Genomic DNA, 12,489 nt, shown 5'->3' with positions numbered 1-12,489 from the left:
GTAAATTATAACTTGTAGGTGGCACTTTTTTGCCTGCTTTTATAAGTTGCTAAGAAGTATCTGATTCCATTGAGATGTTCAAAGCTGACCTTAAGGCTGAAGTTTCAGTTAATCTTTCTAAAAGTCTACCTGTTCCTTCTCTGATAGTATTTTTACTTTAGAATATGCACATACTTTCCCCATGTAAATAATTTTGCATACAAAAGTTTAACTTTTCTGTCTTATCTGTACTCCAGCAATTACTGTGGGGTTTTAAATACTTTAAAGTAGGTATGGGTAAATCTTGAACTTGTAATTTTTTTTTTTTTGCTAACCAGTATTTAAACTACTTATTTCCCAAACTGTTTTAACAAGTAATTAGCTGGAATATGTTGAATCTAGTTGGTTCTGATTATGCAGATTTTATATATGCATACATGTATATGTACTCATACCTATGTATGCCAGTGAAATAAATAAATTTCAGTAAAACACCAATGAATACCCAAATGAGGATAAAACCCCTTATATTTCAGTTCCCTGTCCCACAGAGAAGAATTCCAATAGCCTAGAGCTTGGGATTAAATTAGCCTGATTTTTCTTCAGCATTTGACTTCATGATGCCATAATAAAAATCTTCTTGGCACCTGTTTTCATGAGCAGTAGAGGTAGGGGTGGCTGTCTTGCACCCTCAGCCAGGGATATTCCAAGTGCCTGCTCCAGCCCTAAAGTGTAAACAAAACCATGGAGGTGCTTTGCAGCAGCCAGTACTTCATCCCTCCAGAGTCACCAGCTGTAAGCCTGGCATAGGCACATATGTACACCTACAGGTATATAGATATATACATCCTCTGCTTTGTAACTGGCATCAAGGAATCCCACCTTGATAGGATTCCTAGCATCTCCTGGAAGCTTGGTACTGGGACATATGTGCTCAGTAATGGATTGCTTTCTCAAAATAGTCTACATGTGACTGTGCAAACACTTGTAATAATAAATATCAAAATATACATGATAATTACAGATGGGAGGAAAATAGAAATGTACTCAAAGAGTACTGTTTGGTTTTCCCTACAATGGTTTCTCTGTGCATCAGTATTAGGAAGTTATAAAGCAAAATAAAATTATTTTAGTCCGGTTTCCAAGCACCAGCCTCTTTCTAACAGGAAAAATACCAATTCTTCTTTATCTTATTACAAGATCATCTTATAAGATAAGATGTTTATAAGATATTTACCTGTCTAGGAGGTTGCAGAGAGGTTAGACAAAAGTTATCTTTGGTAAAATCTCGCTCTCTCTTGGGGTCACTACTCTTCCACTGAAGACTTTCATGTGGCTAACATAACAATTGCTTGCATTAATTTATAACCTCAAAGATACTCATCACTTAGAGTGGATTTGGACTTAAGAAACTTTTAGTTCAAGTACTCTTATAGCCCAGGAGCAAAAGGGATGCTGATAAAAATGAATAATGAATTCAGTGAAGGAGTTTTTAGGTAGTGAGAGAGGAATGCTCTTATCCCCTCAGCTATGTACTACTGTGTACACCAGCTAATTTTAACAGTAATGTTTTCCTAAGTCCTGGGTTAGTTATTTTTTCCCTAAGAGCTCATGCTTTATTCAGAAGCAATCTGATATTGCTCCACTGCCTGGAAAGGAGCTGTGCCCATTTGCACCTGGGGGGGAACTGGCATGATTTTCTTTGTGCCATGGTTACTCCATGAGATAAAGCATGCACTGCTTAGCAGAGCACATGGGATTTACCTAGGATTTCTAGAGGAAAACCAGCTTTAGTTATATGCATGATCAATTATGACCTATCCATGATGACCAGAGGGCATAGTATTTTCTGAAGGGAAATAGAGATATACAGCTATGATTAAGCTTTATGTTTGTTACTGTAATGCAAATCATTGTGGTGAACTTTGGCTTGTGATTGCTGTCCTATTTCTAGGTAAATGAATTTGATATTTTATTACTTTATCTATGTGAGATCCTCAAATTCAGGCTGTTTGAACTCTGCTGCATTACTTTATTGGAAGTAACCTGCCTTCTTAGGCTGTAAAACCAATGACTGTCTCCTGAAAACCACGATCAGGATCTCTTGGAGTTTCACCTACCCCATCCACACAGGCTGAAAGGAAGACTTGGTTTGCTTGAAAGATTAATACAGGGAAAAACTGAATCCTGGGATCTGTAATGGTTAAACAGCATGAAAGAAAAATCCTACAGGCCATAGAAAGAGGACTAGGCAAGGAGTCCTGAGAACTGTAGACTAAGAGTAGTGATGATCCCCTAACTGAAGTATTCTTGCCTGCTTTGGAGCCTGAAGAAGACTTGCTTTGGGCTGTGATCCTCAAGAAGAGGGCTGATCCAGCCATCCCTTCTTTACCCTTGCCTGGATGTCACCTCCCTCCTTCCCTTCTTATCTATTGGCAATGGAGAAGAAGTAGTTAATGAATGGAAGCCAAACTCCTGGGACTACCTAAACTAGCACTGGTGGAGCAGTGAGTGCCAGGATATTCTCAAAAGAACTTCTTCCATCCTTGGTTTTCAGTGCCTGCCGGGTGCTCCTGTTGATTTTCTGCTGTCAGCTGTATCCTTTTGTGCTTTCAGGTTTCCCCCAAGGCTGCCCACAGCTAAGGATGAGGGGTAAGACACAGTGCTGTCTGCCTGAGCCCCACAGATGGCCACAGACTTCATGCACATTGCTCTGCGTGTCAAAAAGATCAAGTTTGGAAACAAAAGCTGCTGAAGCTCAGATTGGCAGCAAACTCAGCTGTTCCTGCTCCCCTCTGTACAGCACCATCCAGTGGCACCTGCTGAAGCAGGATTGCCACAGCCACCAGCCGCTTGGAGCAGCTCTGTACTCCACAGGGGTATTTCCAGGTACACTGCCTCAAGTGTTTTGTACAATGAGTTAGTGTGAGCTAAAAAGGAAGTAAGAAAACCCTAAGATTTCTTCTCTCCTTCCCCCCTTCCAATGCCTGGGTTGATGTGATCCTCCTGGAAACCATCCAGCCTTTGAAAGCAGCAGTAAGTTGGCCTCAAAAAGGGTCAAAAAGTCAAGTATGGGTTGACCACAGCTGCTTGCTGCAGCATCTCTGAATATGCCCTTTCAGTGTGTGGAAGCAGTTAGTACAAAAGGTGGCTGTTGGGGTCTGTAACTTCCAGCATTTCTTATGGCAAAGAGAAGGAAAAGCTTAAGGAGTATTTTTCTAAATTTAATACATTCCTTGGCAAAGCTCTTCTCATAAAACCCATGGTAAAAACTACTCATTTCTACCTCTTCCTTGCAAAGAAATGGTCTGATTCTTGGCTACTAATATGTAACTCTCTTCTGCACAAATATGAAGCAGTGATGTACCATTTTTATACAAACAGGGAACTTCATTTCAAACCCAAGATAAAATCCATTTATAGGCATCATCTTTATTATCTTAGCAGGAAACTGCATTTTCTCCTGGGTCTGACATTTGCCAATAGAGTGGGCTCAGATTTAGTTGCTGCAATGTACATTGCTGAAGAAATAACCAAGGAGAATTTATTTGCTATGCCTTGTAGTTGCACTATTGAGCTCTCAAGCTTTTGGTGAACTTTTCTTTCTGAGCTCAACCTTCTTATCCTGGTGGGACTGGGATCTCTCCTCAGGACCACAGCACTGCTGCAGTGATTGAGGTCAGATCCTGCTCTCTTCTTCCACAGTGGATCTCAGTTGCATTCTGGGGATGGCAGGAAAATGCATGGTGGTATTGCATAGAGGTCCCTAGGGAAAGCATGAAAATGGAGGGAGGGGAGAGGAAAGGCACTGCCCACCATGCCTGAGATGTTTGAAACAGTAAGCTGATAATGGCTAATAGAAGAACAAAAGCTAAACTTTCTGGTTTAGCCTGGTGTTGGATCCATGGATAATCTTCAAAGAGGAGCTACAAAATTTAAAAGGAATTAAGCTCTGGGAAATGTTAAATCCCGCACATCTGGTTTACAAAAGGGTTTGCTGGTTTTTTTTTCTGGATGCTGCTGTGTTTTCATTTTTTGTTGGAGTGCTAAAGGCAATTCTCTGTCAAATGTAGACTCTTGACCTTCTAGTTGGGATGACAAGAAAGTCATCCCAGGGTGTGTCCACACCTGTCAGACAATATTAGGCACAAAATAGAGCTGTCTGTCTTCTTTAGCTAAAATGGTTTCACAAATAGTTCATAAATGCCTGTCTTTGCAGAGAAGCATTATCTTGGTGCACTCAATATTGAGATTGATGACAACTGGGGTCGTTGGTTAAACTATCTAATCCTGACAAGCCAAGGCAAAGAGAAGAGGCAAGAGAGTAGCACGGTGGCTGCTTAAAATTACCTGCAAGAGAGATCAGTCCTGAGAGCAGGCAGGGCTAGTGAAGGAGCTGGCAGGTCTTTGCTGTGACTCACGCATTAGATCCCGCTGCATGGAGACACTGCCTCAGACATGGCTGTACTTGAGAATCAACACTTGGGACATTGGGCAAGTTTACCTCGGCTCCCATAAAATAAAAGCAGAGCTTGCAACTGTAATTACAGTTATTATGGAAGGTCTAATACAAGGGAGCAGGAGATGGGAGCCAAATTGCTGTTTATGCAAAAGGCTTAGCTATTAATGAAAGGCTATTAAACCAGAAATAAATTCTCTTACATCCACCCCACCACCCCTTTCACCAATTCCTTGTTGCCGAAGGGGACCTGAAGGTGAGCATCTAGCTCATCAGCCTTCATATTTGTCTCTTTGCTCTGAGTGAAATGAAAATGATGGAGTGAAGAAGCTAGCTGATGGCTGGCCAACACATTAATCTGAATGTGTGCCAGTTCTTGGCACTCACCCAACAGGTACAAAACTAGTGCTGGAAGAGCTGCGGCAGGTCCTGTTGGAGAAGGGATCTGTTACCACCCTCTCTGTGCACACAAGTATTTGCTGGGCTATCCTGCCACTCCTCACCAGTTAAAAGAGCAAAAGGGAATGTTTCACAGCACAGTACAACAGGTATTGGTCTGTTTTTAAAAGTAATAGTAGTTTATTGTAGGCAGCTGTAAGATGCCTGTTACTCTCATTTGTAAACCAAGCATTGCTAGTTCATCAAGAGCAAGCACCTTAAGGCCTGAAGTGAAAAGAAAGAAGGTTGTTGAATTGAGAAAACTGAATAAGAAATTTCTGTGAGGGATAAAGAGGAAAAGATAAAAACAAAAGATTATGGTGATTTATTTCTCAGGGATACTTTGTCTTTTCCCAGAGGCATCTGTATCAAGTGAGGAAACACCAAAAATTGGTATCCTGATCAAGAAAAGGCTTAGATGAGTTAAAAGCATGCTGGTAGGTTGGTAGTGGCTGGAGAAGCAGCAAGAAGAGCAGAGAATCAAAACCCAAGGTGGGCATATTATCCAACATTATTTGCTGCGTCCAGCCTTTCCCTACCTGCAGAGACTGTGGTAGGGGTTAGTTCTGCTTCCCACAGGCATTTTCCTATGCTTGATTGCAGAAATCCTGTTCCTGCAAAGCTCTGTGGGTGGGAAACAGAAGCCCTTGGTTTATGGGGCCCAAGAGAGAGGCTGTAAGCCTGAGTCACATTTTCTGAACTTGGTCATGGTTGGTGGGTCAGTGGAGAGAAAGTGGAAAAATGTCACAGGCTAGGTACAGAGACCAAGCCCATCATTCAGCCTGTGCTTCTCGGCAGGAAGAGCAAGAATGCCCTGGCACAGGTGGAGCCTCCTCGTATCTTGATATATTATATTGTATCCCTGTGCTGTGTATCAGTATGGGTGTCTGCCTACCAGCAACACCCGTCGCTTTCCCTTTGCCTAGTCAGAAAGGAAAAGCTGCCATCCGAAAATTGCCAAGACAAATGACCGTAGAGCTTTCCCACCCCGTGATCAGGGAAAGCCTCCCCAAATTTGTGCCACTAAGGGATTCTCAGAGAAGCCAACATGCACCAACCAACTTGCCCTTCAAGTACCTCATGCCAGCTCCCCCATGCCAGTGGGCACCAGTGAAAGTCCCTCACCTCTGCCTGCAGCAATGGACTGTACAGTTCCCACCCATGCAGTTCTTTATAGCAGCAGTTTGAGCTAGAGACGTATTCCTACCTTTTCCTAAGGCTGCTTACAAAGCTATGCCCAGCTCTGGTTCTCTCACTCTGTGTGCCTCTCAGCCTGCCTGCAGAGTGCCTTCTGGCACAGAATCCTGTTTAATTTTTTTTTTTTTTTTTACCCCAGGTGATCATTGTAATAGCAGTCCCTGATTAAATTTTTCTGGAAGGTAGAAGAGTTCATTTAATTGTTCATTTAGAAGTGGTCAGCTCTGCCTACCTTGCTTTCTTGCTTAGGCACCAAATGTACTTCCCAAATGAAAGTGTGGAGTCACAGGTCATCATTCCCTCATTTTGGCCCACAGACTAATGGGGTCTCTACAGGAAAACTGAACCAGTATGGGTTGGAGCTCTTGGCTGTGTTACATGAACAAGGATTTCCCTTTATCTCACTTTGCTTATGTATGCCATTTACATTTGCATACTCTTAGGAGTATATGTATCTCACTGGAATTTTGTTCTCCTGAGTGCAGTTTTGCACTACCCCCAGCACCTACAGGACTTGCCTTGTACTACATGAGAAGGGACTGTAGGAGGAAAGCATTCTATTCAAAGCAGAGAAATTTGAGATTAAAATGCCAAGTCTGGGGAAGAACTTCTGATCTACTTGGTCTGACTTTGGTGTACTTAATTTGGCGGTATGAGATCTGCTAGGGATCAACGGCCACAGGCTGTAAAAGGAAATATGAAAAATGGTGGTGAAATAGATTTTATTGCTCTTTCTTCCAAAGCACTCATGAAAATTAATAGCCATTTCATTCACAAGTTCTTTCCATTACTGGTAGGGGAATCATAAAAACAAACCCTAGCTCTTTTTGCATGTCAGTGCCTGAGCTGCCTCAATGTATTTTCAGTAGTTCTTGCAAGGTAACGTGACAAGCAGATATTTTTGAAGGCAAACTGGTGTGCCATTTCCATAATTAAAATCGTATGTTTCTTCCACGTATTGATTCTTCTATGGCTTCAATTGCAGTGTTTGAAATAAATCCTGTCTTAGTGAAATACATCATCTAAGACCCCCACCTTAGTGTCTGACTGTAATCTGGCCAAAAGCAATCATCAATACCATAGCAGGTAAGAGAAAAATATAGGTTGGAAGGCGGATAAAAAACATCTGTAGAAAAAAAAAAATTCAGAAAGCCGGGCTATAAACATACCTTACTCTTGTCTTTTTATTTTACAGTCAAGAATTTCCCATGCAGAAAATCTATTCTGGCCCCTTTAACCCACACTGCTGTTGTCAGCTGTACACCTTTTTTTTTTTTTGCTTCCAAAACATCTGCAAGTCTTGGTCCCCTCTTTGCAAATTCATATATAAATAAAATTAAAGGACTTTCCTGTCCAAGTGTTTTAGTGCTATGTTATTTACATGTCTAAACATAGGCACCTGAGTTTCAATGTGAGAAACCGGTACCCTGCATTACACATGTTCTGTGAGTAAAGTGGGAACTTGTTTTCAGTGTCTGCTGGAGGTGATTTTCCTCCTAGTCAGTTTTAACTTCCCCAGTGTGTGTAGGCTATTGTTAAGCAGACAATAGATAATAGTCTACCTACCAGCTCACCTATCCAAGCAGCACTCACCTAGCTGCAAAGGTTTAACACTGTTGCCAAAGATTTTCCTGAATCTTCCTGAAGAGGAAGATAGACACGCCTGCTTCTAACCTGGGATCCCCTCTCCTCCCTTGGGTCGCATCCTGCCCGCAGGATCCCTCTTGATGCCAGCGTGTCTGAGTCAGGTAAATGCACAGAGCTTAAAAATGATGTAGTCAGCTATTTCCTGCTCTGTTTATTAGTTGGGTGTTTAGTTTGGACCCAGCTCATCACTCTTCACACAGGAAACTCCCATTGACTTCATTGGGAACACTGTCTGAGCAAGGATTTCTGAGCAGGGCTTCTTGATGGAGGATGGCAGGACAGGACTGAGCACAGAAGTACTTGGCTCCTAGCAGAGCAGAGACAGCGAAACAGCCATTCCTGATTTTTAATAGCAGGCCTCAAGGGACTTCACAAATGTGAGAAGTATTATTATTCCTGTATTCCAAAAACCGGTTACCAAAACAAAAGGGTGAAGTTAAACAAGGTAGCGTTTTAGGAATTCTTGGTGGCAAATAAATGTCATCATGGGATGCAAACTAGGTGAATGTAGAGCTATATTTACCTACAAAGAATGCCACATTTCTGGGAAGAGTTTTAAGGAGCAACTACTAGTATGCCCCTTCCACCATTTTGCTTTCCTTAGGTGCAAGTCCCCACTACTGTTCATGACGTGCTGTTTTAGAGCATTCACTCTTCTAAGATTGCTCCTGGTTTTTCTCACAGTATGACAAGAAATGCAGCATCCAGCCTGTGTGTTCCCAACACACCTGCTGCTGGCCCTTCTCCTCCACACCTGCAGCAGCAAACCAGACCCAGCTTACATTGACTCCATGTCCAGGGAAGTCTAGCTGGGCTCATGTAAGCCTTGAATGGTGCAGGAGGAGGGCATAGCTCTTCTCAGAATTTATTATTGAGGTCTGCAAGCTCTGGTCTCATTAGGGCTGCAGTCAGTGCCATTTCTGACAACAGCAGTTGCACTGAGCTGTGTGACTGCACCACCAGCATGACTCTCAAGCTTCAGTCAGCCCTCGACATGGGAATACATGCAGGTATGTTAAAAAAAATATCCTGTCAGAAATATCTTGAGAGCCCATCCTGTAGCTGGCGGTTTTGTGCCAAACATACTTCAACCACCTGAAGACCCACATAATGATTAGAGAAGCTTCTTCCCGGGAGTGAGACAACTGGGCTGGGAAGTGTCCTGGACTGTCTTGACAGGAGGCAACACTGGATGGACAGTGGGAGGGAAGGTACTATTTCTACTTGTATAAAATGACCAGAGAGATTATAAAACAATTTTCTGATCGGAAATAGTCTTTCAAAACCTCTCCTGGAAGGCACTTGTTGATGTACTGCCTGAGTACTGCATCTGAAGCAGATCACTTGCTGACATCCTGCATAGGCTGTGAAATTCTGTAACATGCCTTATTATGTACAATTCAGGGACACAAAATCACTATGTATTCCACCTCAGCCTTGCTTTTCCATTCTGTGGCCTTGGATTAATTCTGAGAGAATACCCTCTCCCCAGCAGGTTTCTAATGAGGCAATGTTTGCAGCAGACAGAGATGCCACTCCTGAGCTATGGGTCGGTACAGACAGCCAGAGAACACAGCTCTGTCAGGTTTGTTTGGCTTTCTGCTCCCACCCAGAATGAACAACACCATTTACTGCAGACCTCCTGCACCACTGACGCATTTCAAAGAAATGTGTCTAAATCTTCAGGGGTTTTGTCCTGCTAGCAACGTAAACTTCTGCCTGTCCAAACACTTCAGAGGCACTTAGGAGTTCCACTTCACTCGCTTTCATAATTTGGCCATTAGAAGGTTGTAGGCTGTCTTCTCACTTATATTTCTACTGGGAAATACAAGGTGGGCTTTAGTCTGGCTATAGATGTTGTTTTTCTGGAACAAGTCCCTTGAAGTGAGTGAATGAAAAGGAAAGAGATGCTACTCAACACCAAACCCACAAGCAAAAAATGTAAATAAACAAAAATAAACCAAACACCCCAAATTCTGAGGATAAAAATGTTTGACTCAATAAGGAGATGGGGGAAAATGGAAGCAATGAATCATGAACAGTTTACTCAGTTGCATATTTTTTGTCCACAGCCTATCCCCGGTCCTGGGCATTTCTTTACCAGCCCTCAAGATCTTGTTTAGGCAATCCTGGCACTGTGGGGACAGCACCTAACCCCTAGTACATAGTGTATTTTGGTTTGTGCCACAGCTGCTTCTGACAAGTGTTGGACAAATTATTGCATGCCCTCTTTCATTGCCTTGTCATCACACCTGTGTGTGACACTACATGTGTGTGAGCTGTGGAGAGGGGCAGCATGCTGAAACGGAGAGGAAGGGTGGGAAGGAGGGAGGGAGGGAGGGGGGAGGTCCAGCCTGTGAGCACAGAGGCCTGAAGTGGTGAGAGGGAAAAGGTGTTGAAAGCAGGATGGGAGAGGACTAGCAGGCTAGAGACTAGCCTTTACAGGAGAGTGAGCCAGGGGTAGGGAAGAGGTTGGCAGCCCACAAACGTTACTGCAAGGAGGAGGAAAGTGACTGTGTGGCACTTTTCGCCACACCGATTGCTTCAGAAATCAGTACTGAAGGGAAAAGAAGCTCAGCTAATGGAGAGAGCTACACTGATGCTGTACCAAAGGCTGACGGGCATGACACTCTGAACATGCATCTATGTCAGAGGCAGCAGAAGGATCACAGATTTGGCTAGCCCTTGGGATTTGGGGGCTGTAGGCAAAGTGTGGGGCTCCACATCTAGGTGTTCAGGATGTATCTGATGCAAAAGCCTAAAAACAGTTAAAGGGCTTACTTTAGCTCCTTTGTTCTGCAGTTAGGAATAAAAATGAAAACTCATCCAAGCCCTGAAGTTACCTGGTGACTCTGCTTAGCAGTTGAGATGTCAATGTGATGTGCTCTAGATAAAAGCAACACAAAGGTGAGCCCTGCCCAGAGAACTGAAATGCAAGTATGATGGGCAAGATAAAAGGCTGATATAATGCAGAGAAGGAAGGCACAAAGCAAGAATAACATGAATATGACAAGATCGTGACAGTAGTTTCAACACAATAAGACTAGGTTTTTCAGCAGACAACCAGTGGCTTAGTTGAACTTTGGGAAGCATTTTGGAGGACAATGAGGGTGGCAGGGGGGTCCTCTTGCAAAGCTTAATAAAAGAGCTCCCTTGAAATCCTGATTTCCAGCATTAAAACTATTAAACATTAAAACTATTCCTGGCTGCAGTGAGAGCTTCTTGAGATCTTGCTGTGCTGGAGACTTGGGAAGGGATAGAGACTTTCAAACTGAGTATTAATACTCTCTGCTCCTGGTTCAAAATGATTCAATGTTTCTGGAAAATTTATTTAACCTCTGATTTCCCCTTTGGAAACGTGGGTTTCATGCAACTTGTTTCCTTGTAAAACTCTTTGGGATACTGGTAAATTTGACCTTCCACAATGCAGTGACAGCACTGAACGAAACCCAGAGAAGGAATTGGATTGAGCCAGCTGGAAAGCGACACAGAATTTGAATGAGATTAGAACCAAATGGGTGATAGTTTAGGGGTGCCAAACATGTCAAGGGATGTTGATGTGAGTGAACTCAGAAGGAACAGGTAAAATATTGTCGTTTGTGTACAGCATGGAGTGTTGTGGCTGTAGCAGCTCTCATACTGCTGCCTGGCAGAGTGGCTGCTGCCTGTTCCCTCCTCTCACTCACCTCTCTTCTGCCTCCGCTCTTGCCTCCACTTCTCTACAGTAGTTTTCTTCTTTGTGTAATTCGTCTTTCTGCTGCAATCTCATACTTCACTGCCCATGGTCCAAGTGCTACGGTGCCCTGCTCCCTGGGGCAAGGTGGGAATTGCTGCTGAGGCCATCCACAGTTCACACACCACCAAGGTGTCCAACAGCTACAGACCAGTCAGAAACTCAAGCCCTGTTTACAGAATTGAGATAGAGTTTTGCTGCGGGGTTGAGGGTTCCTAGAGAAGAAAGGAGTGAAGTTCCTAAGTCTGCCTTCTCACAAGCCTGACCAGCACTTTGCTGCCAGCACCTGCAGCTCAGCAGCCACCTACGACCTTGATGCACGACCCAGCTGCCAGCCTTGCATTGCCAGCAAGGACCCCTCCAGTTCTGCTTGCACCTTGCTCAGTTTTGCTGAGCTCTCCCTCACGAGCAGCTGGTGATCCAGAACACAGAGGAGGCAAAGTATTAAATTGCTGGAAAAAAGCTACAGAAGTTAGGAATGAACCTTACACTTGCTCCACATTTTGTACCACTAAGACACAAAGTGACTCAGGATTAGAGCCGAGTGAAGAGAGAGGCGTTTGGACATGGCAGGGTCAATGCTGCTCACTGTGTCTGTTACTTACAGATGTGTAGCCAGTGGAAGAAACAAAACAATCAGGAATTATAAGACTTGCTGTGATAATCTGGATATGGTTGGGGAATGCTTCACTCGTGGAAGAGAAGGGTGAGGGTCTCGCGAAGGTGAGGAGGGGAGATGGTGCCGGGAAGCCTAAACAACCGACCGGGACAGTGACCGGGCTCGTTTCCTTTCTAGGGAAGGTGCTCCCGTGCTGGGACAGGGAAGCGCAAGGCGGGGAGCGGTGGCTTGCAGGGCGTGCGAACTTCCCGGGCGGGAGACAGCGGCCGCCAGCAGCGGCGGGATCCTATCCCCGCCTCGCCCGCGGCACCGGACCGCGCCGGGGGTGTGCCGGGGGCGGAGCGGGCCGGGCCGGGCCGGGCCGCGGCGGGGGCGGAGCGCGGACAGCCGGCCGCGGGAGGCAGCGCGGTTACCGGG

The sequence above is a fragment of the Sturnus vulgaris genome, chromosome 4 (assembly GCF_052056855.1).
Source record: "Sturnus vulgaris isolate bStuVul1 chromosome 4, bStuVul1.hap1, whole genome shotgun sequence".
NCBI lineage: Eukaryota > Metazoa > Chordata > Aves > Passeriformes > Sturnidae > Sturnus > Sturnus vulgaris.
The sequence above is the reverse complement of the archived record's forward strand: the minus strand, read 5'-3'. Positions refer to the sequence as shown.